At 30.3% G+C, this 18,459-nt stretch overlaps 1 protein-coding gene across 1 annotated transcript in view; it reads left to right on the plus strand.

Moving 5' to 3' along the window:
* Positions 1-18,459, plus strand: part of LOC106784234 (somatostatin receptor type 2-like) — a 57,411-nt gene continuing 38,952 nt past the window's right edge. Inside the window, exon 1 of the mRNA XM_014743561.1 lies at positions 1-398. The gene's annotated coding sequence lies outside the window, so the exon portion shown is untranslated. The remainder of the gene's footprint in view (positions 399-18,459) is intronic.

The raw sequence follows: 18,459 nt of genomic DNA on the forward strand, positions 1-18,459 counted from the left end.
TGTGAGATCCCGCGAGGGCAGTGCGCGTTTATACGTCGCGACGATCGTTTCAATAATTTTTTGTTTATGTGTCCTGTACTTATACATTTTTTAGTTCTTTGTCTCTTTCGCATATCGATCAACTTACTCTCACGGAGTGAGTTGTCTCGTCAACGTGACATCCTTAATCTAAACTCGTTTATAAAAAGAAACATTTTCATTAATAGAGTGAAAACATAGGGAAAATCATCATCATAGCGACAAGTGGTCCACGTGGAGGTAGCAGCATCTTCGAGAAAAAGATTTTGAGTTTTTTTCCGACAATATATCAAGATACTTCTTCGATTTGCGGATTCGTTTGTTCCAGTTTATCACAATTTTTAGATCATGCAGTTATTTGACTTGGATTGGATAATAAGGTAAACACGGAATTCAAATATTATATTAGATATATTAGAATGAAATTTTACGTATTCATTTTATTTCTGATTTATAAATATATGAGTTTGATATAAGCTTAACGAGGAATACTGTTTTTGATTTAATAGAAATTTTTCATTCGAGTTATTTTCTTTTCATTGTATTATAATAATAACACGTGATTCTTTCAACGTTCAGCTGCAATGAGTTATAATTAAAAGGAAAAAGAAAGTAATTTAATAGACATGTAAAATTTCTATTATGAAGATAGACGTTTATTTCATTCTTATCGTAACATCGATAGGTGTTTCGAAATAAACGTGTTAGAAAGGCTATTCATCTTCAGGCAAATTATATTATTTTTAATATATTTACCATGGACTAAAAATAGTTCCAAGTGACTTCTTATCTATATTTTTTCTTATTCGTAAAAATATTATTGTTGTTTATTTCACATTTTTTATTAAATGTATTCGTTTAAAATTTAAAATAAATGAATGTATTCATTAAAAATGTATTGATACACAAAGAGAGATTGAGATGTTTATTGTTAGATAATAACACTATTAGATTGATTCGTTGATTTCTAAGGGTCCATTCGTTAAAATTCTCATTCTTACAAGTTTGTATATGTATCTATACATACATGTATATATACACACACATGCAGATGGTGTGTACGTGGCACGTTGACTTTCCTTCTTCTATCCTTCTTATCCCTTCTTGGTAACTCTACAGTGATATCGACTCTAAGGCTCCACATGCACTTCCACCAAAGATATTCTACTTTTAGTTTTCTTTCGCAAAGAACTCGACGTTTTTTGGAGAAGGGGAAAGCTTTCACGTAATACTCGTGCCTTGAATCTTATCAAGATAGGAGATTTTTGTAAGGAAATTGCGATCGACATTTTTGTGAAACCGAGGAAAGGGCATTTGAATTTCTAAAATCAAGAGAGAGACAAAGAGAAAAAATGGAAAGAGAGAAAAAGATAGAGATTCACGTGAGTAGTCTCTATAGAACCTTTATCGTTATGTACCATACGATAATGATCGCGAATAAAAACGTCGCTTTCTCTCTTATAGAAAAAAAATTCGTAAAAATTTACCAAAACGAAGAAAATAATATTTAGTTTATCTCCTCCAATTTGATTTTTTTTTCAAATTCGAGATTTAATTTTTCGATAAATAAATAGCATTTCTTTCGTATATTGTTTAGAATCTAAATATAATTGCCATATGTTTCGTTAACTTCGCAAGTTTTTTTTTCTTATCGTAGAGAAATTGATTGAAGGAATATGTTGGTTTATTTCGTAACAAATGTTCGATGACAACGTGAGAAAATTCAATTTTGACAATCTCTAATGCCAATTAGTACGTTCGAAGCAAATTATAAGAATTCGAAAAATTTTTTTTATAATTGATGTGGAAATATGATTTTTTAGTTATCTCGTTGGAAACAGGCGTATATATGTGTTTGTGTACATTATATATAATATATACACATACAAGAATATCTTCAGCGTAGAAAAGAATTGTTTCTGACTCTGGCATCGTTGTATGTTTTTATCAAGGAACACGTCCTGGGAAAATATGTATTCGGTCATTATCTTTCTTTTTCTTCTTTTCTAGGTCATCCTTTATCGCAGTGTAAGAAGGCAGAGATATCTTTTGATTTTTTCTTCTCTTTATTTGTCTTATATCTAACGTAGCTAATATATTTATATACATATATATTCATGTATGTATGTATGCAAAAATGTTTTCCGGTACTATTCGGAATAAATTTGGTCAAGGCATAATAAGTGACCAGTGTTACTTTCATATTTTTGTATCAAGTGCTTTGATATGGAGTGTAAGTGACATTTGGTAATCGAAAACATCGAATTTGTTGCTATGAAGTCTTTTGGCATAAAGTAGAAAATAACACTTGAAAATCGGAGAAATTAAATGTGTTATAATTCATATATTGTTTTAATATTATGTATACATATTATTTTTTTTAAATAGATATATAGGTATATAAATATTATGCATCGATATTCTCATATCAAGTATCTACTTTAGCATAGAGTAAAGAATAACATTTGAAAAAATCGGAAAAATCAAATTTGTTAAATATCTGTATTTTTGGTGTATATTATATATGTATTCTATATGTACTATATATTATATTTGTAAGCACATAAATCGTTAAATATATTTCCTCGAGAGAAGAAGTTTAAATTTGTTGGCTTTTTCACGTGGTATTCTTCTCATCTGTTTCAAAACTTAATCGTACTTCGGTCTATAAGCCGGCTGAGCGTTCAAAAGTGCTAAGTTTGAGTGCATAATAAATTCTTCGTGTTATGTTCCTTGCGGTTAACTTCTCACGAATAATCGATCCTATCTTGAAACAGTTTCTGGAAAATTGGGGCTTTTGAAAAAAGGAAAAAAAAATCTTAAAAAGAAGACCTTGTCGATTACAGATATATTAGTACAAATATTTCCCTTTTAATAGATCGTTATCTTATTTAGAAGTTATTGCTTTTAAGTGATTACGGTTTAATTGTTCATATAAAAATGTAAGTATTCTTATATTATATTGTATATTTATAGAATTTATTTATTTATTATCGTACGCATATAACAAATTAATTGTTTATAATACTTATTTGATGATTTATTTAAAAGTAAATAAATTCCATATGAAATGTACTTACTTTGAAAAAATAATAAGCAATATTTTTCAAAGGTATTCCAGATGAGTAGAATTTAGAAGACGTGACGAATAGTTTAAAGGAGTTGCGGGAGAATAGAAAAATAAGGAGGGTCGAAGTTCCATTATGAGAGCAAAACTCTTACTCGTTCATGCTTGGTTAAACGCGTTTAAGTTTAACTTAAGTAAATATGCATTGAGTCTTCTCGCGTGTCGCGAGTTATGATCGATCGTGACTGGTATATGTCACCCCCTCCTTTCCCCCTTCCACACCCATCTTAAGTGGTAGGTCTTAATTATTCTCGTAAATCTTGTCGCATTCAGCTTCTAAGACATTATTCGTATTCACATGACTTCTTTGTATAATTACATTTGCAAATGTATTTTCCTAATATTATGATATTTAATTAGGTTTTTTTTTCTTTCTTTTTCTTTTCCCTTTTCAAACTTTTATCTTATTTTTCATCACATTAAAAGTTTATTATTCTCTACGATTCGGTAAATACGAAAAAACCATATAGTATACCTATATATATAGGATGATGCCATTGGTAAAACCATCGATCGTCTAACTTTGAAATTTTTCCATCTTTACGGCTATCTACCTTGTCACTAAGTGCATTCAATTTCTCATATGGCGCATATGTTTCTCTCTTATCGTCGCTTGAGACATATCGTAACTCACAACGAGATTCTCCCTTTGAAATTTATAAAAGGCCATGTTCGACTTATATATTTCTAGATTTTTCATTAAATATTTTGCAAAATGTTCTCCAAATTGTTCGATATTAAATTACTTATTAGACAATCTGGTTTTAACAAAGATTAACTATTTACACTTGATCCGTATATTTTTATTAAAGTTTTACATTTCTAGATTTAGAATATCGTGTCGAAGGTAATCGATATAACGGAAATCGAAGATGAGCGTTTCAGCCAGATTTGGTAATCTAATCGATTTGATGAATTTTAAGATGTCTCATCTTTCTATTCAGAATGCATGGACGAGACAGCTAAAAGGTCATCTCATTCGGCCATCGTAGTTTTGTGAAGTAGTATTTTCATTTTATGGAAATAGAGTTCAGTATAGGCTTCCTTTTTCTTTCTTTTTTCTTTCCTTTTTTTTTCTTCTTCTTCTTCTTTTTCCTCTTTTAGTCTGACCAAAAGTTATTTTTATCGTTTCCAACGTTGTCTCATGTTGCCAACCGCAATATACGTAAGTTTTTTTTTCTTACCAATAGTAGCACCAAGTTTCCCCACGTAAAAGCAATTTTCTATGCAATATTCAATGTCGAGCTTTTACTACGCAAGAGGGATAGCCGGTTTTACGTGTTGCGTGTACGACTTTTCATGTCGTCGTTGTCGTTGTCTTCGAATGATGCTATTTCCGTGAGAAACGAAATGTCCTATTGTTTGTTTAAATATCCTATTACGTTTTTTCTCGATTCTTATTCTTTTTTTTTCTATTATTCGTAAAATATGCCCGTAGAAGTTTTTTTTTCTTAAGTTAAAATGTAATAAATATTTTTATCGAAGATATTTATTAAGATTGAAAGAAGAAAAATAAATATATTAAATAATCTGACATCTCATTTGTCAAATATTATCGAATAGTATTTTGACGAGGATTATTGAGAGATTTTTATTTATGATTTTTCCAACGCTTCAAGATTACGCCATTGTACGAAAGATATGAAAAATAATACCGTTGTTTAAAAAGAATGTGCGAACTAATGTATATATTATTTACGATCTATCATAAAATATGTCTGTATTTCTGCTAATGTCTTATCCACTTTGTTTATTACAGTTTTTCTCGAGGAATAACGATTCTTTCGATGCTACGTAGTAGCCTTCTTTCGTTGCCAAATGGCGACTCTTTTGAGAAGTGCTCCTTAACGAGCGAAGGAAAAATTTTCAACGATATTATCCCGTAAGCGTTAATTCTTTAAAGACGAAGAAAAACTCTCAGCGTGAGATAGGAATAGACTTTTTCTATGTACCTACTCTCAGGAATTAAACTTTATCGATTCTAGTTGTCACAATGTGATTTATCGAGATTAGTTTTTAAAACTTTTATTTGTGTATATAAGAATATCGTATTTGTTAAAGTTTCTATTAAATAATCTTTTTTTTTTGATGTTTCGAAGTTATTTGTTAATTAAATTATTTTGTTTTTTACAGTGGACTTCGAAGATCCATTTTTAGCAGATACTCGAAATAAATATTTCCAAATGATTCAGTTCGTTTTAAGAATATTTTTGATCGATGAATAAATTTTAATTTAAACATTGAAAAATATGGTGAGCGTAAAAAATTTCTATCATAGATCTTTCCGGAAATTATTCTTTCCGGGTTTTAATAGAGTATGTCGTTTACTGTACATCGTTTCGTTGGTTCTATCAATTTTTTGTTTATAGATCATACTATACTTTAAAAAATGACTACTTGAAGTTATAGCGATCAAAGCGACGAAAAGTACAATAAGCTGGTTGTAACAATTGTTTATCTGCAAATGATTTAAATTATAAATTTTTTCAATATACAGGGTGTCTCCAAAATTGTTTTACTTGGAAAAGAAAAACAAAATAAAATATCAATATCGCGCGATTTATTAATAGAATTAGAATATTTTATTTTTCATTTCATTTTTATTCATAGTTTTACGATGCAGCCAATCCATATACTCCAAAAAATCTAAAAAAATACTATCGAAAAATGCCAAATAGAGCAATAGCACTTTTTTAATTAGGTGCGAAGATATCCAATCGGCGTGATATCGTTCGCTTTCGTTTTTCTCGAAAAATCCCAATCAGAGAGATATTGAATACGATATACATGGATTTGTATAGTTGAAAGGACTGTTCGACTGTTCAAAGTGCACCGTCAGTTGTTCAAATAGTTTATTTCGAAATGAAATCTAAAGAGCGTGTTCGCGCTGCGTGGGATCCAAAGGATTAAAAAAATTTTTTTAATTTTTCGGTTCAATGAAGCAACTTTCGGGATATCTTGTAAAATAGACATATTTCGAAAAAAATATTTTCAATAATTCTTCAAAGAAGATTTCGATTGATTTTTCTTAGCTTTGAAACTTGTTTCTTAAGCAATTCTCTCTATAACAAAACTCTTTTTCATTTAAACAATATAGATGTTACTTAACGAACCTGTCATTTTCAGGTAACAATAGACATAATCGAGCATCTCAAAGGATCGATAATTGAAATCGATGAAGTAGAATCGAACTCGGAAACAATCTAATCGTAGCGAACGCGTTGATGGCGTGGATTCGTCTCTCATTTACGTATACATTTACTCTTCGCTATTATCACGATTCTCCTTCGAACAGAGACGGTACTTACCTGTTACATCTAAACTCGTCAAGTTTAAGAGGTGGTTCGACTTCGAGATGTTAGATCCTGGTGTACTCCGGTATCCAAGGGTTGTTGTATCTCTCGTCGTTAGTGAATGCGGTTGAGCACGAGCACTCACCTACCTTCAGAGTACTTACATATATACGAAGGTTTCATGTCTGATCTTCGCATGTTCGTAACGTAAGTTCTTGTTCGTTGTTTGAGGCTAACCCATTGAGAGACGGATACTCTTGAAGAGAAAAAGAGGAAACTGGTATGAAGAAGAATAAAAAAAAAGGAATAGATATAGATGGATTTATTATAATGTTTGTATATATATATATAGTATCTATTTTTCAACAAGAAATAAGGAAAACAATTAATACTTATATGCATAATACATTACAATAATATTAAATAGACATATAAATTGTAATAAACCTAAGAGTGTAGATATAAAATAGACACAAACTGAAATTTTTATTTATTGTTAGAAAAAGTATCATAGGAGATATTCACTTTTCTATAAATATAAACATAATATTACTATTGATCTATATATACTTTTTCTCTATTAATTATTAATAGAGTAATAGAGATAGGTAATAAGAGTACGCAAGTAGATAAATCGGGTATAGTAAAGAATGAGAGTCAAGGATGTGCAAAAGTTTAGACATTGTTGAAAAGCAAGACATCTTAGATAGTCAGGATAGGTAGGATATAAAGAGAAAAAGAGAGAAAGACATAGACTAAAGTGACAGAGAACAAGAACGGATCCGCCCTAGAATGGTTTGCTCTTCGAGTTGGCCGCTGCCGCACCCTCTTGACTCTGACATGCGCCATGACCCGTATATAGGTAGCCATAGGTATACGTTCCACTGTTTTTCCACGTTTCCGCGTGTTCGTAAATAAAAAAAAAAACGTAAAAAAAAAACAAAAGAATAGCCCAATCGTATTAGACTGCGGTTTTATTCCTTCGCTTTTCTTATCTTCACTCATTCTTTCTTTCTTTCTTGATCTTTTTTTCCTTTCTGAGCTTGGAATCCTTCGTGATCCTCTTCAAATACAGTAGATATGTCGTATCGGCACGTACGGTGTTGCATTAGTTGTGTAGCTCCTCTCTCCCTCTTTTTATTTTTCCTTGGACACGTGCACTGCGTGCGTACATTCTTTACGTAACAATGTGTGTTTAACTTTTACAGTATTTCTTGCGAGACATATTATACCGTTCGCGTATTTCAAATGAAGAAAACAATACGTATAAAACGGCAGTTTCAAAGTTGTTGTTCTTTAATTTCTTGTTCTTTTTTTTTTGTTTTTTCTTTTTTTCTTTGCTTTACAATTTTTGATCCTTGTTTCATGAGAATTAATTTCTTGGATAACATTGATAAAAAATACTCGTTATATTCCTTATCGAGACATTCTTTTTTCCAATTTGTGCGTAAAGAAAAATTATTTTGCAACTTCGTAATTTTATTACGATATTTTCGAAGCGTAAATAATTTGTTGAAACTAAGTTAGTCGGAGTTTTATATTTCTTATTTGGAAGGATATAAAAAACGAGAAACATGATCTTTATGGAATAACGATATCAAAGTTATTTTTCAATGCATATCGATGTTATACATGATTATATTTTTAAAAATGTTATTTAACGATCAGATCATTTGTTTTTTATTTGAGAAATTGACGAAAATAAATAACAGGAAACATTTTCGTCATTCGATTATTGTTTAACAAAAAGATCACTTCTACGTGAGCGCAAATATTTGAATAAATTTCACTGTTTCTCTCTCTCCTTCTCTCGATTTCGCGGATATTCATTTTGATGTTTCTCCACACGCACTTTATTCATATAAAGCTATCGAGCCGAGGGAGTGTACACGTTTCTGTATAGACACACGAATACGTATTCGCGTTACGTGCTTTCTCTGTTAACGCGCGGGATTTATTGTTCTCGCGTTAAGATAGCTACGACGACTCACCCCTTATGTTAGTCTTTTTATCATTTTTATTATGCAAAAGCTCGTTTCGGTGACACGATAAATTCAAGGAATCTTTCGATTATTTGAAATATGCCTCGACAATTCAAATTATTATTATTATTATTAATGATTTCGAGCCGATAATTTTATTGGAAATTCTATAATTGAAAATCTTATACGTTTCTTTAAATGTTTCAAATATTTTATTAAATGTACACTTAATTTTTTAATAGAGATCGCTTTGTTTTTGACAATCGTTTTTATTATACGTGTAGTTTATACATTATACATTAGATATTTCTAATAAGATTTATAATCCTTTGACATAGAAAGAAAACGTGAATTTTAGAATTTCTAACGAAAATATTTCAATATTGATAGGATTGATTAGAATCTATCTATATATATTGAGCGGTACAACTGGATAAGATATGATTTTATTATACATGTAAAACTAAATGGAAAAATGGTAATAATAATTTTAAACAAAGTTTAAATCCTAAGCTTGACAGTAGTAGCAATAGAAATATTATTTTCGAATTTTTTTAGCGTTATAAGCATGGAATATGGTAACTGTCTGTGTGTACAGATTCTTGTAAGTCTTAAGGATAGATCGCTTTTGATTTTGTATATCGTAAGCGATTATAGGATAGTATACGTTTATAGTGTTCATATGTATATGTATTAACATTAACAGGATAAATGAACGATTCAGGATAAATTGTCTGATGTCAAGCGAGCTTCGATCAGATATGAATTTTCATTTCCGTCTTATAATTATCAAATTTTTCTAATAAATACTACATTTGCAATTTTTAATATTTCCTTTCACTTATTGCATCAATAATGAATAATCTTATAATTCAATAAAGATAACAACATAATAAACTTTAGTTTCACTTCAGTCACCTGTAGATCTCGTAAATTTTTTTTTTTTATATATAAAAGGAACACACTCATCACATATAATATTGAAAATTTAAGGCTTATTAATAAATAATTTTGGTGTTTTTAAAAAATAATCATTTGAAAATAAGGTTTTAAGTTAAATATTTTCAGCTCTATTCTCTGTGATTCGACGTCAGCAGTTAATGGTTAATGCTTGTATTATTGTTCGTATGTAGGCTTGAAATCGATAAAGGGTTATCATCAAATAACAACATCGGAAGTGTCGGGAAGCAATGTCTTTCTATTATCCTTAGAATGATGCCGCGAGTTGGTGCGCACGATAACATCGATTTTTCTTTCCCTTCTCTCTTCTCTTATGAATTCTACCATTCGTCTCATTCGCCACGATCGAGAGGTGGTCGTTCACGATTAAGGGGCGCGGCTCTTTTTTCCAGAAGGTGATTTTTCTTTAAGAACGCGATTTCTTCTTCTTTATTTTTTCCTTTAGAATTCTTCCTGCGCTTTAACGATTAAGATCGAGGTTTATCTTTTGGATTGGAGAGTGTTCCGTACTTTTCTTTTTTTTCTCCTAGATAAAATGATCGATATCTTTTAGATCGACGTTTCATGACATTTTTGTTTTAGATTTCATACCTATGATTATATATATAATCTCATACGATACCTATACGTTTGTTTTTCTCAAATTATTGTAAAAAAAATAGAAAAGAAAAACACTAAGCAAATATTAATTACCTTCGTCCATTATTTTTTGTCATCATCTACATAGTCATAGATACTAATTTATGTATTAATTTCATCGTCAAATTGAAAAATAATCTTTCCCGAGATTTTGGTTCTAATTTTATAAATATAAATGTTTATTTACATTATTATTTTTTTAGATTATTGTTGAATTATCGAATAGAGAAAAATCTGTCGACATAGAGACGAACTAGAAGATTTTCGATGCTAACTTAATCTCCTTGGATTACAACAGCCCTTCCAACTTTCCCTTCCACATTTCTTGTCTTTATTTCTTTTTTTCTCTCTCTCTCTCTCTCTCTCTCTCTATCTCTGTCTCTCTCTTAAGGAAGATATGATGGTACTGTCGAGAATGTTGTGAGTGTATATACGTCTCTCGAGAATATTAACGAGAATGAGCATGAAAAAGAAGATTAAAAGAAAAAGATAGCGTAGAAACGAGAAAAGGGCTATCGCGAGTTGTCGGCTCGCTGGACATTTATTTAAAAACGCGAAAGAATGCAAGAAGTAGCATTGAAACGGCAACGACGAAGCAAGAAAAAAGAAAAGGATAAAAGCCTTACATAGAAGAGAATCGTTGTTCTGTTAGAGCAGAGAACACTGGAAAACGAGTGGAAAATAGTCCTGTAAAATTTCGTATCCTCACGTATTTCGTTCCTTTTTTTCGATACCTTCTTTGAAAATTTTTAAATCTGACTCTCCTAGCTTGTATTTTTTCCTTTTTTTTTCTCACAGATTTATGCGTTAATCTTCTCTCCTAGACAACGTTGTAATTTTCTTAGTCAAAGGAAGAACATAACATCGTTCAGGTTTCACTTTCCATGTACATAGATTTAATAAGGAAAGTTATTAGTTTTAATAAGGAAAGAGTTGTCGATGAAAAATTGTAAACTTTCTCTTTTTTTCTTTCTTTTTTTATTACGTTTTTCTCTCTTCATTCCTTCATACTTCTATACATTCACATTGTTCGTATTATACTTGATTAATAATCAAACTAACGAAACAACATGTTTGGTACAGATAAAGAGAATTTGGAATAATTATGTCAAACGATTCGTCAAATTAAGTTTAAGAGAGTTTGCGGGCTGTAAAAAAATAAAAAAAGAAGCTCTTCCAGGAAAATGTTAGCGGACTAAAGAAAAGGTAACATAAAGTCTTTTATGTTGGTTCAAGTTTCAGCTCCGGATTGTATCCTAGGGTCTTGCAACCTGCGTGTTTGACATCACTGTTTTAGAGCGTCATGCGTTGCGTAAAAGCAAAATATTACGGGGAAAAATAAATACCGACAATGAAAATGGATGTAAAAGGAACGATGAACACGTAGCGAAAATGTGTGTAAGCATGTGTATGTGAATGAATGCAAAGTAAAAGAATGTGAGTGGATACGTATTATTTTTGTTTTATCTTCATATTTAAAATGAGCTTTCGTACGTTAAAATCGGTCAAGGATTTTCTTTGAATTAATTCTAGGTGTCCATTGTAAAGCCATATAAGATGAATAACTTTAAATCGTGTTGATTTAAAAAAAAATCAGTAAAGCTGACTATTTCTCAATATTTCTCAAAGCATCTCCACCTATGATCTCCGTTGTGATTACATTCTTTTGAATTGATATCGAATTAAATTTTACAAAATGTTTATTTCGGTGAACGAATTCGATTTCGCGTTTTGGGACCAAATATACTCGACATATGACATTCCCTCTTACTCTTTTTTACTTTTGTAAATTTAAACTCGAATTTCGTAATAAAGATTTTCGTTGGATTAGAGTTGATATATTGAAAGTTTCTTCGATATTTGAAAAATCGATAATTCGAACATTATGCTCACGTTTCGTTCAGTTAATTTGATCGACAAGTTTTGACAACGAGTTTGAACGAAAACATAATTCACAATTGTATACTCGAAAAGTGTCGTTCGTTGCACCGGTTTTGTTTATTGACTTCGATCAATTCAACGAAACTTTTCGTTGAACATATTCGTAATAAAACAAACATCCTTCTCGTCGTTCGAAAATGTCTATTTCTTTTTCAGTTGCCTCGTGATATCGAAAAAGTCAGTTCGATGACACAAAAACTTTCAAAGGAAATGATATCACGTGCAAGGAAAATACAATTCGATATCGTTTTTACGATATCTTATAAAAATCTAGATCTCAACGGTATTCTCACGATTTTTGTTTTCTCTACAAATACTGCTACACGTTTTATAACTTTATAGGTTTTCATAAAAAAAAAAAAGGAAAAAAACTAAAAGATAAATAACAACATTTTATTTCGCGAATTTTTACTGTGTAAATTTGTTGGATACATTGGACTCTCTTGGGCACACATATCGTTAAATTCGTATAGGGTTAGATTATGTATTATATGTTTTAGCATCCGCGGATAATCTTTTCTCATGATTACTATGTTCAAGGTTGCTGGCAGGTTGGAAAAGGATCGGCATTTTACCGAGAACGAAGCAGTGCAATTCCATTATTCCCTTCGTTTGCGCTTGGCAATTTTCATTCGGAAAGCTTTCAACATTTCCGTGAACAACGCTAGCTTACGTCTTTTCCATGTACCTTTCGTTTTCTTTTTCTTCTTTCTCTTTTTTTTTTCAAATTTCATTTTGCAATCCAAGTTACACGGTGAGCATACGACTCATTTGGGATTCATTAAGCAAAATTCATTCGGACGAAATTCTTGTTACATTTGGGAAAAGTAAATTTGTGTTGTTTGGATTGAATAATAAAAATAGAAAAAAGATTTTCACTTGGGTTTCATAATTAATTTGCTTACCTTTGCGATTCGTTATTGTAAAAACAAATCGCTATGGTTTGAAACATCGTGCACAAAGCGTGTGGTATGTGTGTGTTAAAAAATAAATTTTTGGTTTTCTAATCAATATTCCGCACGTTTTTTTCTTGCTGTTGTAGTTTAATATTTCCCTTACTATTGTTGCTGTTTTGAATATGGCTGCTTTTTCTGTATGTCTATGTAACTGTATATGTATATGTGTAAACTTAGTTTCTTATGACAGTGAATGGTGAAGTTTTTCGTTATAATTCTTATGATGGACTAATTATTAGTATTATTTAGTATAGAAATTTATTGAAGTATTGCTGATATCAAGAAAGATTTAAAATCTTGTTTGTTAAAATAATCGCGAATTTGTACCATCTGCTACCAATGAGAGCGTGCGCCTTGCCATAAAATTTTCATCTCCGAGAGAAATGATACCCTATACATAAGCCTGTACTTTCTATTTTTTTTCTTGGTTTTAGTATCCCTATCGAAAATTCCCAACCCTCCGACCAACCATTTTCAGACCGTTCATACTCGAAAAGCAGCCACGATGGAAAGGAATTGCTAGGGCGGTTCTCGTGTGTCGCTTCCGCAATTTCCGTTGGTTTCGCTTTGAAAATTACCTTCCGTTGTCTCTGTTTCTTTCTTCTGTTTTACTTTGCGAAAATGTAAACAAGAAAAGAATAAGAAACAAAAAGAAAAACAGATTCGAGAGGCGCTAGAAAATTATTGATTTTTGTTGTTGTTTTATATTGTTCGTTCATTCTATATTACATGTGTGTTAGATAGAAAATCATAATTAAAAAGTTTTGTCTTTCATAAATCATAGCATATAGAATTTCGTATATACATATACATATAAACATACACGTGTAAAGTCTATTGGAAATGATTAATTTAATATGAATTTAAAAAATAAAAATTTGAGAAAATCTAACAATACGTAACGTACTGTAATTTCTGTCTAATACAATGGAAAAAGTTGTTATCTGAGATACATTTATAAAAACTTTCCTCCCATTTTGCTGTAGCCGTCCTTGTCGTCGTTGTCGTCGTCGTGGAAACGGCTTGTGCCAATACGCCAGCATCGACGATTCATACGTCATTTATGAAAGAGTAGGTATATAGACACGTGATACCGAGACAGTGAAAAATAAAGAAAGAACTAGGATATGAGAAACGTCATAGACGCAACCTGCGAATAACGAGCATCTTATTTTCTATTTTCTATTTGAATCTTTTGTCTCGTTTATTGCATAAGCGCATTATCTCGATTGTATCGAGAAATTGGTGAATGGTGCCTTATGCTTTAATGGAATTTTCCTTATTCGGATTAAAACTTTTCAGAGTAGGCATGTGGATAAACGGATTAAATCGTAATTTCGATATGATCCGTTTGTTTTTCTTCTAAGGGTTTAAGACAGTTATGAGATAGTTTTAATTTTTGGTTTGAAAGATAATAATAAGATTCGAAGAAATTTTAGAAATTGAATCGGACAGTAACTGATACACAATGTAAAAAAATACCAATTATAAGACCGATATGGAATCCATATAATATCAATTTTATGGAATTGAAATCGAAAACGTTATATCTGTAACAATATCATTTTGTCGGTAGTTGTAATTGTTTCAATCAATATTGATATGAAGTAAGTGTCGTTTGAAATTGTACACCGTTACGTTTACTAGATTTTTGCTTGAAAGCTATTACTATAGTGTGTTTAGGATGAAGATAATCTAGAAATAAATAAATTAGCATATTTTTTAAATATATTTAAAATAAATAAGTTTAACTTGAAATAATTATTTGTAAAAAGTGAATTAAGCGAATACGAAAATAATGTACAAAAAATGCTCGTCATTAAAAATCGTACGTATTGTTATAATTATAAAAACGGTGGGAATGCCCAGTTTTTTCATTTTTAACTGTTAGTTATTCTTTGTTTTTATGATTATTTAAATGTTTTTTAATATCAGAATCAGAATTCGTTTATTCCTTCGGTTATCGAAATATATCAAAACACTATTAATTCAAAAAAGTACATTAGAATATTAGATATATCTTAGATGATTATTATTTAATCGAAAGCAATGTATATTATAGTCTAAAAGCACGTCTTTTCTTCGAAATAGAAAAATAAAGTAACGCGTTGTCCTCTATAAAGTCAGTTTAAACTTTTTTTATTGATTCTTGTTTATATATGACTTTCAGAAGAATAAATTCTACTTATTACGAATATTATTTACATTATACATATGTAGCCTTTTAAAAGTCATATAAACAAGAATCAATAAAAGAACTTTCATAGAGGATAACGAGTCAGTCTAATACGGGACTTTGAAGATGAAGGTGCGTCGAATTTATTCTTCCGTGTTTTTACACTCCAATATACATTTCCTTCAATTAATTAACAATCATCTAAGGTATATCTAATATTTTACTAATATTTAGAATTGTTTAAACTAAAATACATTTGTTTTAACGGTCCTGGCTAGTAATGACTTCGAGTTGAAAATTTTCATTTAATAAAATATCAGGTTGAAATTGTTTAATATTCGAAGAATATTAATAGATACGTAGTTTTTAAACAAATGTACTTAGTATTATTTTTACTTCAATGAATATTAATTATTTACTATTAACTTTGAGACTGTAGGAATTCAGTTGTGTGTATACATACTAATAATTTAACATTAACTTTAAGCTTTTTTTCGCAATACATCTAATAATCTATTAAAGTGTGATACAATTTGAAACATGGATAAATACATAATCCTATATCACATTTCTTGCATTCGTAATGCGTTTCATTTTTTTTGTCATGTTTTCTATACACCATACATTTATGCTGGTCGTTTTTCCCCGATTATATATATATATGAATTAATATGTATTTAAATATTTTAATATCTAAGTTCAGCAAATAACAAAAATTGAGAAAATTGTACGAGTATTGCATTTTTCGTATATTTTTGTACGAGATCAAAGAAGTAGGTGCAAAGATAAATTCGATACATGCGATACCTTGATGTATAGAAGGAAATAGAAAGAAGAGAAGATTGTATCAGACGCTGCATATACATATGTATCTATGTTCTTTGAGGTTGCTTGTGGCTTACCTTAACTTACAGTATTTCAATATCAAGGATAGATCAATATCAGATTTTAAATGGACGATCTACTTACCTCTTCTTGCATAATTCTTTTTCGTTAAAGTAAAATCGTACTTCGTGTCAGGTGGATCGTCGACTTTCTTCTTCGTAATTACTGGATTTTAGTTGGAACTTTCTCTTTGACACGAGATATCTCGTACGAAATTTAAACTCGGATATTGGAGTACCTCTAATTTGCAAAGACGTCTCGTAATTTCAGTTTTATTATAATTTATTTCATAGAAAAATTCATTTATTCTAATTAATAGTAGATACTTTGGATCGAAATAGAAATTATTTATATCTACGAGTTTTTCTATTCGATATTTTATCTGTTTCTTTTTTACTCAATGGTAATTTGCCGTCCGATTAATTATTTTAACAAAGCCTTTCGTGTTTCCATTTTACACTTTTTCAGTACAATGGAATTATTATTTATTAACGAACGTCATGAAATACATTGTTTGTTTCAGTTCTTCTCTTATCCAGCATTGTTAGATTTCAATTGTAACACAGTTAACTATCTGTTATATATAGTATTTCTGATAAGACTTCCAAGCAGGGAATTAATCTTTATTACTTTCTATTGCATAATCTATTATATCTCTGCTTCTACCAATCTGATCTTCGCTTCGAAAAGGATAAAATTAAATTGGCGTACCTAAGGGAATAGCTCGAACGAAATGATATATGTTAGGTAACTACACGTGTTTCTACACGTTGGTGAAAAATGTATTACTTCTTCGATAGATTTCAAGATTCGAAAGAGTAGATATATATAAAAGGAAAATCGAAAGATGAAGACTGAGAGATAGTACATGTCGGTCAAAAGAAAGCTATGCTCTCGTCAGTCACGTTTCGCATATGAAGTTGTCGGAAAATCTTTTCTTTAATGTCATATCTTTGGAAGTATTTCAATCTTTTGAAGTACGTGTTTTATAATGGATAATTTTAGGATTTCTAAAAGGAATAAAATTTCTCGAAATAAATGTATAATAATTTTTTTATATTTTAAGGAAAAACGAATAATCACCCTTAATTCAAACAAATGGAGAAGAAGGAGAATTTATTGTCCTCTCAAGCCAATATTTTTCATTCAGTTTTCATTCTTTTCGATAGGAAAGATGTATCATTCACGAAAGAAACCGATTTATCGAAGGAAAGAGAGAGGGGTGAGAGGTTATAAGCAAAAAGAAAATATCGATTACGTTCTTGCTTTTTCCCCATCGTACATTTATGCATATGAGGTCGGAAAAAGAAGAAAACTAGTCTATTGTCTTGTTAGAAAAGAGAATTGCTCTTTTTTGTCGAATTCGAAATTATCGAACTCTCGTCGTTTTCGATTTAATCGATAGGACATAGAACGTTTTTTGCATAAAACAACATGTTTTTCGAGTATCTTCGATAATCAAAAATATTGAATTCAAAAAGGGACTCGTTTGTATAGAATACTACCGAAACTTTTACGATCAGTTTAAGTTTCCCATTGAATCGTTATTGAAGAGCTTTAAAAGGAGGGTAATGATTTCGATAAGTTTAAACGACATAATCGTTTACCGACGATGGAAATGTTAATGAACGTATATCGACGAATGTAATTTTATCGACGTTTTTATTCTAATTCGAAATAATTCTTACAATGGAATATAAAATTGAGAGAACGAGAAGTAAAAGAAATAACGAAGGGATATTTCCATTAGAAAGAAAAAACCTTTCAACCGTTACGTAACTTTGTGTATAGAAGAGCACTATATAAAATAAGCTTAGTTAAGTTTTTCATTTTCTTGAATCTCAGAATACATTGTATATCGACAGATGTGTACATATACTATATAGGTACATCCAATCCCTTTTCTAATATTATTTACTTAATTAACTTTTTATTTGCGATCTAGTATTTATTAATGAAATGACAGATTTGTGTCATCGTTCCAATGATAATAATTTGCCGAATTGAAAGATTTACAAGCAAAAATATAAATTTAATATAGTTCGAATACGAATATTGATATAATATATGCGCATGTGTTTTTATAAATATATATCCAAGCTTCGAATTTTTTCTCTTGAAAAAAATATATATATAAAATTTACTCTTTCGAGCCAGTAACGATAAATACTCTTAGGAAAGAATAAAGGGAGTGAGAGAAAGAAAAAAAAAAAGAAAAGKGAGAGACGATCTCTCTAGAGAGATCCACCTTTTTCTTCTTTATCATTCCTTGAGGCACGTGGTTACATCGAATCTGATAAATAAGAAGGACAAGAAGATATAGAATGGTAGTTGGAGAAAAATTTCATTCTGTCTCGAACAACCGTCGTTGTCGTCGTCGTCGTCGTCGTCGTCGTCGTCGTCGTTGTCGTCGTCTTTTTATTGTCCTTCATGTCCAACGAAAGACCTTCTTCTTTTTTTTCTTTTTCAATATTATCATTGA

The sequence above is a fragment of the Polistes canadensis genome, unplaced genomic scaffold, assembly GCF_001313835.1.
Source record: "Polistes canadensis isolate GaletaPanama2010 unplaced genomic scaffold, ASM131383v1 scaffold_32, whole genome shotgun sequence".
Lineage (NCBI taxonomy): Eukaryota > Metazoa > Arthropoda > Insecta > Hymenoptera > Vespidae > Polistes > Polistes canadensis.